Source organism: Triplophysa rosa, linkage group LG23, assembly GCF_024868665.1.
Source record: "Triplophysa rosa linkage group LG23, Trosa_1v2, whole genome shotgun sequence".
Lineage (NCBI taxonomy): Eukaryota > Metazoa > Chordata > Actinopteri > Cypriniformes > Nemacheilidae > Triplophysa > Triplophysa rosa.
This window is the reverse complement of record NC_079912.1, coordinates 10,900,937-10,913,967: the sequence shown is the minus strand read 5'-3', so window position 1 is coordinate 10,913,967 and position 13,031 is coordinate 10,900,937. Positions and strand designations below refer to the sequence as shown.

At 36.2% G+C, this 13,031-nt stretch overlaps 1 protein-coding gene across 6 annotated transcripts in view; it reads left to right on the top strand.

The window, feature by feature from the left end:
• Positions 1-13,031, top strand: part of dlgap1b (discs, large (Drosophila) homolog-associated protein 1b) — a 129,764-nt gene that overhangs the window by 16,112 nt on the left and 100,621 nt on the right. For all 6 annotated transcript variants that reach the window (XM_057323210.1, XM_057323212.1, XM_057323208.1 and 3 more), the window contains one exon: positions 8,803-8,887. The gene's annotated coding sequence lies outside the window, so the exon portion shown is untranslated. The remainder of the gene's footprint in view (positions 1-8,802; positions 8,888-13,031) is intronic.

Below are 13,031 nucleotides of genomic sequence, written 5' to 3'. Positions count from 1 at the left end.
GTGTGGAGTTCATGCATGGCAGAAGGAGTGCTTTGGCTGTACAAAGCCAGTAACATTGGAGATCATTTGATGAAGATCAAATCCTTGATTAAGCTGGATCTCTGTGTGCATAGTGCATTCGATGTGATGCGATATGGCAATTATTTTAATAAATATGGATGTCTTAATCTCATTATATAGACACATAGGCAAGCTGCCCTCTGGGATATTGGCTTAGAATCCACCAATGTGTGAGAAATGGCATTCCGAAATGACACTAAAACACAATTGTGTTTATTGATTTAGTGGTTGTATACACAAACATATCTACTATCTGCATATACACGACACACAACACTCATTAGATCATGCTAACTGCTTCAACTGTAAGAGGCTTATGGGTTTCCGTTATCTCATTCACCCTTGAATGACATGTATGTGCATCTGTGTGTCTGTTACTCATTCATTTACAGCAAAGCAAACCGAAGTTGCGAAATGGACGTCACAATACAACACAACACAACAGAATTAAGTATTTTTTACACTTAACAACACATTTAAAGTTATTCACCACAACTCATAATCATAGTTAAACCGAATTAGATTCTTGGCATGCTGAAAACTAGTCTTAGGCAAGAACTTGATGTTTTCGCAAGACTATGCAATAATTACATGATGACACTAGAAGACGTTTTCCAAGAATGCATTATATCCAACCTTATCTCACGGGAATTTGTGTTTTACGAGGTGGCTAATTTGTATAAATTCGTACGTTGTGAATCATGCAGAAATGTATGATTATTAGAAACCCCAATACTGAAGCCCCTTCCCTAACCCCACCCCTAAACTTAACATCACTGGTGCAAAAGCATATCTTACTAGAACGTTCGAATAAGATCATACGCATTTATAAGAATTAGCCACTTCGTAAAATATTTACGATATTTTGTTGTTATAGCTGCTGGTTATTGTGTAACTATTTTACAAAGTGGCTAATTCGTATCAATTTGTACGATGTGAAACATGCAAAATGTACGACTGTCAAAACGGCATACTGAAGCCCCTCCCCTTACCCAACCCGTAAACCTAACATCACTGGTGCAAAAGCAAACCGTACTAACATGTTCAAATGAGATCGTGCAAACTGAATTAGCCACCCTGTAAAGTAGTTATGAATTGCCATGAGATTGCGTTCGTATGGGCCATATGATTTATCATTTTTTAGCCCTTCATCCACACACCCACTAAACGTTTTAAAAACGCAGCTTCTTCTTTGAGTGCTGGCAGGTAAACTGTCCTTGTGCTACTTTCCACATTCCTCTAGGATAATCCCTTACGTGCCTTGTTTTTGCTGGCGTTCTCTGGCTCTCCTGTTTTTGTTGTTGGATCAGGTGTAGCTTCTCTCACGCAAATCGACTAAAATTAAACTTTAATCAACTTGGCATTCTCCTGCCCATATTATTACAACTATCCTGCTTTTCAAAGTACACTCGTAAGCAGTGTTGGGTAAGTTACTCTGAAAAAGTAATTAATTACTAGTTACTAATTACACATTCAATAGTGTAATTAGATTACTGTACAAATTACTCTCTCCAAAAAGTATGTAAATACTTATTACTAATTACTTTCTATATCTTATATCAACCTTGATTAGTTAAGTGAGTCAAGGATAGACATAAAACGACTCTTAATTCATTCAAATAAATCATATAAAACTACATAAAGTACAATTATTAACTGACTTGTATAACAAATGTGAGAAAGATACATTAATGCATGCATTTTAAAGTTAGATTTTGAATTTTAATGTCAATTCCACTATTGTATACATTACACAGTATTTAATTCAGTTACATCAGAAGTAACTGTAATTTAATTACAGAACAAATAAGAGTAATCCCTTACTTTACTTTTTAAAGGGAAAAGTAATTAAATTACAGTAACTAATTACTTAGTAACTAGTTACACCCAACACTGCTCGTAAGACACACACACTTCACTTTTAAGGGAGAGTTCTCACGTGTGTGATCTTCAGAACACCTGGGTGCAGTCTGCAAAGAAACATTTGAGTGGAAAATGACTGTTAGAATTTAGCAGAAGTGCTGTGACACATTGAGTTGTGGTGCTCATATGGATGAGTTCGACTTGTATTCCACATATCTACAAACCTATTTCTCATTTTTCTTTATATAATTTCCTCTTTTTACCACAAAAAATGAATCAATGAATGAGTACAAAAAAATCTTCAAAAGCATCATTGTGATCATTTACATCATCCTCTTTGTCTCTCTTGTACTACAAAACACGGATTTAGTGCTAATTTTTTCTACGCAACACCTTGGTTACTAATGATACACAATTTGCGTCACCATGTCTGTGTTTGTATTTGTGTCAGTGACCAGGTCTCATTTTCATTCTAGAGAGGTGCAGACGTCAAGATGTGCGCTGATTTACATTAGACTGCTTGAGCCCTTCACTTTCTAAACAACAACAGCATTGTGTTTCTTTGTATATGTGTAAATGCGTGTCTGTTTTCAAACCAGAGAATTCATATGTTAGCAATGACACTGTGTGCATGTGTTTAAAGAATATGAAGCAGTAGATCATGAGCAGTGGGTTGTGTGGTCTGAATGTGTCCATATATTATACTGCAGTCAAACAGAATGTATGAAGAGTTTGGTTCCAAAAAGAGATAACTCGGTTTAAAAAAAATCAAAAATCATGTTTTTTTTATTGTGCATTCCAATTAATATCAATCAAACTGCAGTTGGTTTGTTTTGATTTAAGCCATAATAACTCAAAAACTACAGCTAACTAACACAATAAAAACATGGTAACATAATAAAAAACATGATTTTAGATTTTTTTTTAAACGAAGTTATCTCATTTTGGAACCAAACTTCATATTTGGAATAACAGCTTTGATCGGCATGCATTTGTTTATTTGTGTATTTGTGTGAAAGCATCTGTGTGTATTCTTTGCCTCTGTGTCCCATTGCAGTCTTTTAACGTTAAAGCTTCTGGCCTACTAGATGCTTCTCTTTGAACTTTATATGCGTGACTATGTGTCTGTAATATTCAAAAAGAAAGCAGAATTTTATATATTTTATATTTTTAAAGAAAATGTTATTTGTGTTTTCCCATGCACATGTTGCAAGGATGATGTTATGTTATTGCTGAGGGGTTCTGAGCGGTTTGTTAGTGCATTGCTACAGGGTTGCTTGGATGTTCTCAGTGATCAAATGTGCGTATAGTGTTTATGATATTTTTATTTCTAGATATGAGATCGAACATTGGTACCTCCAACGTAAATCTTTCTAAGAAAACATTCATTTCTGTTTGAGGACAATTCATTCATTCAAGGTTTTGGACAAAATGTAAAAAGCACAGCTAATACTTTTCTCATTTAATAATATTTGTACGTGTAACAAATGTCATGACACATATTGTTTGCTATGTGTTTGCTCTAATAATAATTGCGTGGTCACTCCTAAACAAATCCACATGGCAGTGCTGGGAAAACGCCCTTCATTTCACTTGCAAATGTCCCCTCGGTCTCATTTTTGCGTGTACGGCAGTGAGCTCAGCCCTTCCCAAATGCCTCAAGTTCATGAACTTTTCTCTCGAACCTCAAGCGTCTGTAACCTCTGTAGTCCTTCACATCAGAATTTCAGTTATTGTTCGAGTGCATTATGGGATGGGCTGCTCAGCCTTCCGCACGATCGCACAGCCATCCGGCAGTGGTCGTACTCTGAAGTCTACAACTTTGAGAAAGAAAGCAAAGCTATCTGAAAAGTCTTTGTCCCTTGAGTCGTGACAGATACTGAATTGTGCACTCCCAAGCCGTCACAATTGAAGGGGTTTCTGAATCCTTGGCAGTCTGGAAAGAATCCACGAGCGCTGTAATTGAGCTCATCACTCAGAAGTCTCGTGAAATCCAGAGGAAAGCGAAATATCCGCTGCTTGTCTGACCTTTATCTCTCCTTTTATTCCTGTACAGCCCCAGCTGGGCTGAAATCTAAATCCAGTCCCATTTTGTCAATAATTCCCAGTGTTTTCACGGCCTCTGTAATCCTCTTTAGAAGGGCACAGAAGAGACAATCAGCAAAACGTGAGTGTGTGTGCTTGTTCATTTTGCATCTGTGTGTGTGCATGTGCTTATCACTCATAATCCTCGTGGATGCTGACTGTTGTAGATATGGGTCAGTGGGTAGCAGCGAGAGAGAAAGATGACTTGAGAAAGGTCGAGGAAGGGAAACATCAGATTTGTTTATGCTATTCATAGTGTTTCTTTAACCACAGGATAGGTAGTTTTGACCCTGGTCTTGAAATAAACTTTTAACACTTTATAATACAACAATATCTATTAGGGCTGTCACAATATTAACATGACCAAAATAATTCACAATAGTGATATTTTTGAAATATTTATTGAAATGAAAATAAGCAAAGAATACTGCCAGCCAGGGAATTATTTCTAATATTATCATGTGCCGTATTAATATCATGGTTATATACAGTACAGTACGTACATAACTGCAAAAGAAATCTTACTTATTCCAATACAAATGTCAAAAAATTGTTAAATCAAAGTACATTTACTTGAGAAGAAAATGACATTAAATAATGTTTTTTTAATACAACACAAATAGCTACAAAATAACCTTGAATTAAGTTTACTGAATGAAGTTAAAACTTTAATTAAGTATACTTTGCTTACCCTATTGGCAAATATTTTTTACTTTTTTAGGCATACATTTAAAAAAACAATAGGATTTACTTAATTTTTTGTGTTATTTGCACACAGTTTTTTAAAGTTAGGGTTGCTTAAAAACTGTGCAAAAACTTAACACAAAAATGTAAGTAATATATACTTAAAAAACTATTTGCAAAATATTTTATATTATAATTTATAAACTGACTTAATTTTTTTGGAAAACAAGACCTAAAATCTTATGCAATTCTTTCTCATGTGCCTAAAAAAGTGAAGTTCTTGCTTAGTATTGATGTCTTTAAGTATTTACAGTCAGTGAACTAAATAATCTAAAAAGTCATAACAGGTAGGAAATGTACAGAAATTGAACACTTTACAGTCTTGGCCGCTAAATTCTGATGCGTTTCCCGTTTTCACAACTCTATGCATTAATGTTTTACTTTATTTTACTCGTAGAAGTCTGTGCTTACGAAGATACTCGACAAAAGCACGAAGGAAAAAGTAATTCTGGTGTGCTGTCTGACAGTGATTCACCGACAGCTAAAGCTTTCCGTACAACTGAGCTGGGCTGTCCAGCAAGTAGCTGTATCTATACTAGATGCGTCAAAGCAACGGTTTCAAATCGTGCTTAAATGGTTCAAAAGCCTTTGCATGCACTAATGAAAATGTTTAACAATATATACAAATGTTTAAAAATATTGATAAGTTACATGTCATGACAAAATGTCCAGGAAAGTGACTGCAGTCATTCAGGTAGAATTTCATTAGCATACACTGAATATGAGTGTCTTGTTCCTGTTGAATATGCTGATGTGTTAAAGTGGACAACTTGATTATTAAAAAATAAAACAACACAGCACTGGAGATCTCAGATAAGACTTTCGTGTGTTTCTCCAGCACGCTCTCCTCTTCTTTCCCTCTTTCTGTATGGTTAGCATAGGTCACCGCCATTTTCTCCTTTTTGCATATGAGTGAATAATTCATAAGAAGATGATGAATATGCATGAGCGTGGAAGTGTCATGGCATAAGAGTGAGTTTTTATAACGGAGGCGCAGGGGTCACTAATGCAGTGAGCAACCCTTCAGACACGAAACTCAATCTTCACTTTGGTCCGAGGGTAATGCTAAAGTTCATTCTCAAGCCGAATTAAAAAAACATTAATCAAGAGTGTGTGTCGTCTGACCTCGTGGAGGTCAGGGTGAGGGTGAACATTTAAACAGAATAGATTTATTTGACTGCCTGAATTAGGTAGAAGAGGAATACATAGACATTAACTTGCTGATTATGTGTTGTTTGGGATAAACAGTTTTGTACACAATATTTGTATTGCTACTTGGCTATTCATATGATGCATTCTGGTCCAGGGGAAGAGAATATTAAGCAATATTGAGAGTCTACTATCAGTTTTTCTTTAGTTGATGTTTTATATTCGTAATTGTTTTATCTAAAGCAAGCCTGAGGAAACTTTTATTTCTCAGAAAGTTTCATAGCACAGGAGACGTGTACAAAACTGTTCTCAGTTTCTTGAAGTCTGACTTGAACTTTACCTTTTTTATATTTCTTCAAAAAAATTAATTAATTATTAATTCATCTCACAAATATCCTCTATAAGTTTAAAATAAATCTTATCAATGTCTCAAACAACACTACTTTTATCCAAACATTTCTTGACCACCATTGACTACCATAGTAGGAAAAATGACAATGGGTCAAAAGGGCCCCAGAACTGTTTGCTTTCCTACATTCTTCGAAATATCTTCTTTTGTGTTCAACAGAACAAAGAAATCTATAAAGCATTTTTTCCTACTATGGTAGTCAATGGTGGCTCAGAACTGTTTGGTTACAAGCATACTTCCAAATATCTTTCTCTGTGTTCATCAGAACAAAGATATTTATACAGATTAAATGAAGCCAGAATTTTTATTTTGGGTGAACTGTTCCTTACAGTGCATAAACTCCCTGATATTTTGGTGTTTAAAGAATGTGATAAGAAACCGAGTGTAGTTTGAGACATTTTAAAGATTTTTTCTAAACCTATAGAGGATATTTGTGAGATTAATAGGGGAAATGCTTTTGTGGGGTTTCTGGGCAGTGTTAACCCCAAAATCATGCATAAATATAATGTAAAATGTAAAGCATTTTGCCAGACACTTTTAATCAAACGCAAAATGGCTTACATTGCGTTTTAAGGTATACATTTTTATCAGTATGTGTCGAACCCACAACCTTTTGCGCTGCTAACTTATGCTCTATCAAGAGTTACAGAAACAGATGCACAGATGAACAGTACACTTACAAAATCCAGTGAAAATGAATCACCATCTGGGCACCTTTAACATTTTATTTAATCCTAACCTCATACAATATTCTGTAGTGTACCAATAGCATTTGGTCCAGACACATTAACCTGGACCTCAAATTTAGCCTGACCTTCGAGAAATCGACATATTTTAATTTTTATTGAACTATTATATGCAGGCAGTCCTGGCCTTTAGATTCTTCCCAACCTTCCTTCCATTACAGCGCCCCTGTTAGTGGGACCCCATCAGCCACCCTGTGTGTATAATGGCCATATGCATATAAATAGGTGTTCATCTTTCCATGCATGCCATGTGTTGATGTGATTGAACTGGCTGGTGGGTTCCCACAGCATGCTGGCGTAGAGCTGTGAAGCTGTAGTGTATGATGTGTCCCAGCTGAGCGTGAAATTGAAATCTAACCTAACAACAGGAGAGCGTAAGGAATAAAAGATGGAAGACAGACAGAGGGAGATAATACGTCAGAAAGACAGACAGTCTTAAATGTTGTCAATGAGTCTTTCCTTTTGTTTAAAAGTAAAAATTATTTTAGTGAAATAACCCATTACGCTGCAAAAATAAAAAATGAATCAAAAAGCTTTCATAAATGGTATTACAACGTCTCAAATTCTCTGCAGGGCACTGAGGGCAGGTGGACTAAAAATTTCAGCTCTCATGTGTACTGAGTCTGGAATCACAATGACTTTTGAAGGCTTCACAGTAGTTCCATCTTCAGATGATGTGTACCGCTCTCTTTACGTCTGTCTTTTGCTTTCATGTATTTACTTCTCACTTCTGTCCCCGGTGAGTGCGCTTGGAAGCCGAACTGTCAGATTGCTGCTTTGATTTTCTCGGTGTGCAGGCATAGCCCACAGACAGCCTTCTGCTTGGCTCACACGCTCGTGAATGCTGCATTAATAAATTGAAGTAAATTTGCTGAAATAGTCAGGGTTGCTTGAATGTTCAAAAGCTATTAAATTTATTCATGAACTTCTCAGGTGGATGAACAGCTTTAGGTCACTGAAAAATGCCTCTGCTTCAATGTCTGAGAGGCATGTGATGTAAACACCGAACATCTCATCTTTTGCTTAGAGGGGAAATACATACAGAAACACACACACGTCAAACAGTCAGGTACTAATAGCATAACAAACTACTGAGAAGTGCGAATAAAACTTTTATGTATGTTTCTCTGACTGTTTATTAAATGCTCTGTTTTATGGATCTTGTGTTGTTTTCTTTACACTCCACTTTAACAAAATTTTCACGGTATATTATATACAATGGCTAGCTTTCCTGTAGCGCAGTGGTTAGAGCATGGCGCTAGCAACGCCAAGGTCATGGGTTCGATCCCAGGGGATTGCACATACTCAGATACAAATGTAGAGTATAATGCAATGTAAGTCGCTTCAAAGCGTCTGTAGAATGTAAATAGAGTCTTTCGTATAACTTAGCATTTCCAGACAGATGTAGCTATTGCTATCTAAAATATTAGCAGTATAATATCTGTCTTCTCATTTTTATTTGTGGAAATAAAATCAGAGCTCAACATCTAGCTACTTTTATTGGTTTCTCTTGGTTTCTTAAATTTTTCTTTTATTATTTGCAAAATTTTAGTAAATAAAATAAATATGGAGGACATTTTGTTTTATTTTATCATACAGGGAAAAACATAGCCCACATTCCCTACTTATGTGTGAGCGTTCAGCGTTATTTTTAAATGGTACCACTTTCACTTTCAAATGCCATTTGGCAGATGTTTGATGTTTTTTTCTCATCTATTTTTCGTTTTCTGTATCTTTATGTTTCAGTGAGACAGACGTCCTGCATGGAGGACAGGAGGGAGGAATTAAACACACGGAGGAAAAGAATGAGTAAAGAGAGAGAGTAAAGCAGGTGAGTAAGTGATTTTTAATCAATGGTTTGTTTTGAGACCCCAGAGGAACCTGATATACCGTAGAAGGTTTCATTGGACGCACGAGCCGGCCCGAAGTTAACTTCCAGTCTGTGTTTGGTATTATATATAATATTATTTAATATTAATATTTTATTGTGTATTGTATTAAATTACATTAAAACTGCTCAACAGTTATAGAATCTTTGCGGAGGTCTCCCGGAAGTTAAATTTGGGCCACATAACGTTTGTTTCTATTGTTGACTGAAACCGTCTATAGTACACAGATGCATAAAAATGTTAGCATATGTACCTGTCTCCATAGATTTCAGATGGTTACTATGTCAAACGTGATGATAGAATATTATTAATAAATATCCATTTAACTATTAAAACATCCAGTTTACCAAAAGCAGATGTTCTCGTGTCTGTGATCATTCACTTTCTAGAAATAGTGAAGTTGAGAAGGTCTGTAATTTTCCTGAACTAGAACCAAGAATGTGGTACAGCATAAAATTGATTTCAGTATTTGATCTGGAGCTTGCGCGCACACACAGGCCCCATATCACTTTTATTACTGCCTCTGATACTCTGAAATGTGATGGCAGAGCAGCCGTTGTGCCCAAGAATTTGCTCAAAGCACTGCAGAGCTAAACAGCCTCCCACAAAGACCACACACACACACACACACACACACACACACACACACACACACACACACACACACATATATTCAGCAATAAGCAATATTGCACAAGCAAGAGTGTTTTATAGGTGTTATTGCAGGTAAGCACAGATGGCTAATACACAGCCATAACATGATTGTAGGTGTGCTATTGCTTTTATACAGCAGTTCAATGGACAACACTGTGTGTGGAACCACTTCCTACACCTCAAATTTGGGATCTGCCATTGCTTGTTTAAAAGGTCCAAGTCATCAGTAGATATTTTGTGACATGGGACTCACACTGCCAGATAGGAGGTTTAAAGAACAGGACTGCTCTTTGCTGTTACGCTACAGTCGCTATGGCAGCCGGTCGTTCTGCAGTGAGTGATGGGATAATGTGGCTAATTTTGTGATGGGATAATGTGGCTAATTTTTAACCATAATTTATTCACCCTCATGTCATTCCAAACCTGTGTCATTTTCTTTCTTCTGCAGAACACAAAAGAAGACATTTTGAAGAATGTTGGTAACCAAATGACCCCCACTGACTTCCATTAAATGGACATAAAACCACTGAGACATTTCTCAAAATATCTTCTTTTGTGTTTCACAGAAAAAAAGAGTCATATACAGGTTTTTGAATGACATGAGGGTGAATAAATTATGGTCATTGAAAAAAGACTTCAGCTTTAGAAGAAAACACCTTTAGAAAGGAATCATCAGTCTCTGAAGGTCAAACTAAATATTATATGGTGCATTTCCCATTTGTCACTAAAATTCTACTAAAATGTGAGTCTAAATACAGTTAAATCTCTGATTTGTGTGGCAAACTCAGATATTTGGTGTGTTTAAGTTTTCATTTTATGTAGAATTTATTCTTGTAAAACTTTAAACCTAGTTATGAAAAGTGCTTTTAGTATCACCATTAGGGTTCGAGCATTTTAACACTACAGATTTTGGTTTAGACATCAATCCCATTGACGTCAAAATTTGGTTCATTCTGATGGTGTGAACATCAAACTCTGGTGTCAACAACAGAAGTATAAAATTATAGTGTGAACTCTAGTATGATTCACAAATGGTATGAAAACAAATGTGGGAGTGAGAAGAATCAAAATGTCAGTGTCAGACCAGCAGTCAAATAAAATCTTGTATTATTGCCACTAGTATTAGTAAAGACCTCATTGGCAAAGGGGTGGTGTGGGTATTAAACAACACTACATGTCACGCCATTATCCAAAATGGTTTCTGTAGTCTGATCTCAAAAGGGCCAAGCACTGTCCTTCCTGCCAGAAAACCAGATTTGGCCCTACAGCTTTTTGATGGTAAAAATATCAACGTTCAGCTCGAAGTAAAGACCCAGTACGTACTGAATCCAGTGCAGTGGGAAACAGATCCTGAGCCAATTTGCTCCGACTGTGCTCAGGGAACCGGGGCTGAAGTTTGGGAAGAACAGAAAAGGATTTGGAGCTCCGCGTTTGGAATGTCAATGGATCTGGCCGAGGTTAATGTTTAATACAGCAGTGCCAAAGAAAATCCAATTGCTTCCGCAAAATGGGTGAAAGAAAGCCCGCGGGAAGACTTCAAAGAGCGTTGGCTGAGCAGCATCTCCACGGATACAGAATAAATGAGAGGGACATGGTAATTTAGGTAGATTATTATTTTGTGCGTGTGCATGTGTTTTGGATGGGAAATTTGTAATAGGGGAAAAAGGAAAGAGGAAATTCTTTATGATTTGCTCGGTTTTTATTTAGACTGCAGCTATTGAGAGGTCATTCAACCATATTTACTAAATTTAAAATGACCATTAGTGTAAAATTAAATGGAAAATGTTTTCCTTCGAGTCGAAATGTAAGTGCACATCATAACTGGCAATTGAAATGGTTGCTCTGTAATTATAATCGCCTGAAGTTATATCATTTGTACCACTTGGAACTGTGCATTATTCAAATGAATGTTAATGAGTTGTTTTCTTGATTGAAATATAAATGAGTCATAATAAACCTTGCTCTCCCTCTTAAGAAAGTGCAGCAGTCTTCTAGACAGCGGGGCCTTGTTGCTTTAAGCATCTCAGTCCATTAACCCAAAATATTTACCTCATTTGCAAAACAATGATTCGCTGCTTCTTTCCTCGTGTTCCCGGGCGTCTTATAGGTTATGAAATTATAATTTTTTACACATTGGCCGCACTTGCGCATGCAGATTTTCAACAGCTAATTTGATCAGGAATATGTTTAGCTCTTCAAAGTCAGTTTGTTTCTTCTGTTCCGCAGTTTGGCAATTACAGCTGCAGCCCTCTGTCCTGTTTGCACGTCGAAGTAATAAAGAAATTAAAAAGTAATTTAACATTTTTTGGTAAAGTCTGGATTTCACACCTCATTGGCGAGACTTGTGAAGCTTATTAGGCTAAATCACTATTCAGCGCTGAGAGCATTGAGCTGCTGTCTGCTAGAAATGAGGTGATGAACTGACACCATCAATTTCCTCCACTGCATCTCAGTAGAATTCATTAAGTACTGTATGTGCAAAGAAGGACTTAAGAATTTAGAAGAAACAACTGGTCCTTTATGGCAGATGTTAATGTGTCTTTAATGTTATACTGAAGTAATTAAAGTTTCAAGGATAACAGGTTTTTAGTTTTCTAGAACAATGCACCAACTTTAAAAATAAAGTGTTCTGTGTTTAATACAAATTGTGTTTAATTACATAAACCATCACATAAACCTTCAGTGGCTTGAAGCTGTTGTGCAACCCTGGTAGTTTAGTTCATATACGTGTGACAAAGATCCTCATAATGAGTCGTAAAACCAGCAAAAAATAAGTCATTTATAAAAATACTAGTATCTATCAAATCTTCGCTGTCCTTCGGAAACCCCATATGTCCAAATTTGTTGTTTTTCAGGAAAGAAAATGCTTTGGATGCGACCAGTGACCTTGTTGATAATGTTTTATTTTGTTGTTTTAAAATATATGTGACACAGTCTGTGAAAACCCAGCTAAAGTCATTTTGTTGTAATTTACTGTTGTCTAAAATCATTCTTTAAAGAACATTCTGTGAAAATATAACCTTGATATAATATTGACTGAGCAAGGTCATGTCAGAGATTGAAATGATAGTAATTTTTTTAAATCAAACTTTGATGCTCATTAACTCATTATTAGATTGAGACTTTACAGACTGGATTTCACAGACTCGGTCATTCTAGCTACTGATATCAGAGGTTTATGTCCAGCATCCAATGTAACGCCAGCTTTTACCTTTGTACTTGTACTTTCACATCTGTGTCTGTGTGAAAGAGAGAAATTGAAAAATTGTGCGTATGTCTTTAACTTCATGTCCTTGGGTTTTATTAGGCGTCTGGATGACATGGTAAAAGCTATAGCCACAGGGACAGACTAAGAGTTTTACAGTACTCTCTCTCTGTCTCTCTCTCTGTCTCTCTCTTTCTCTCTCTCTCTCTCTCTCTCTCTCTCTCTCT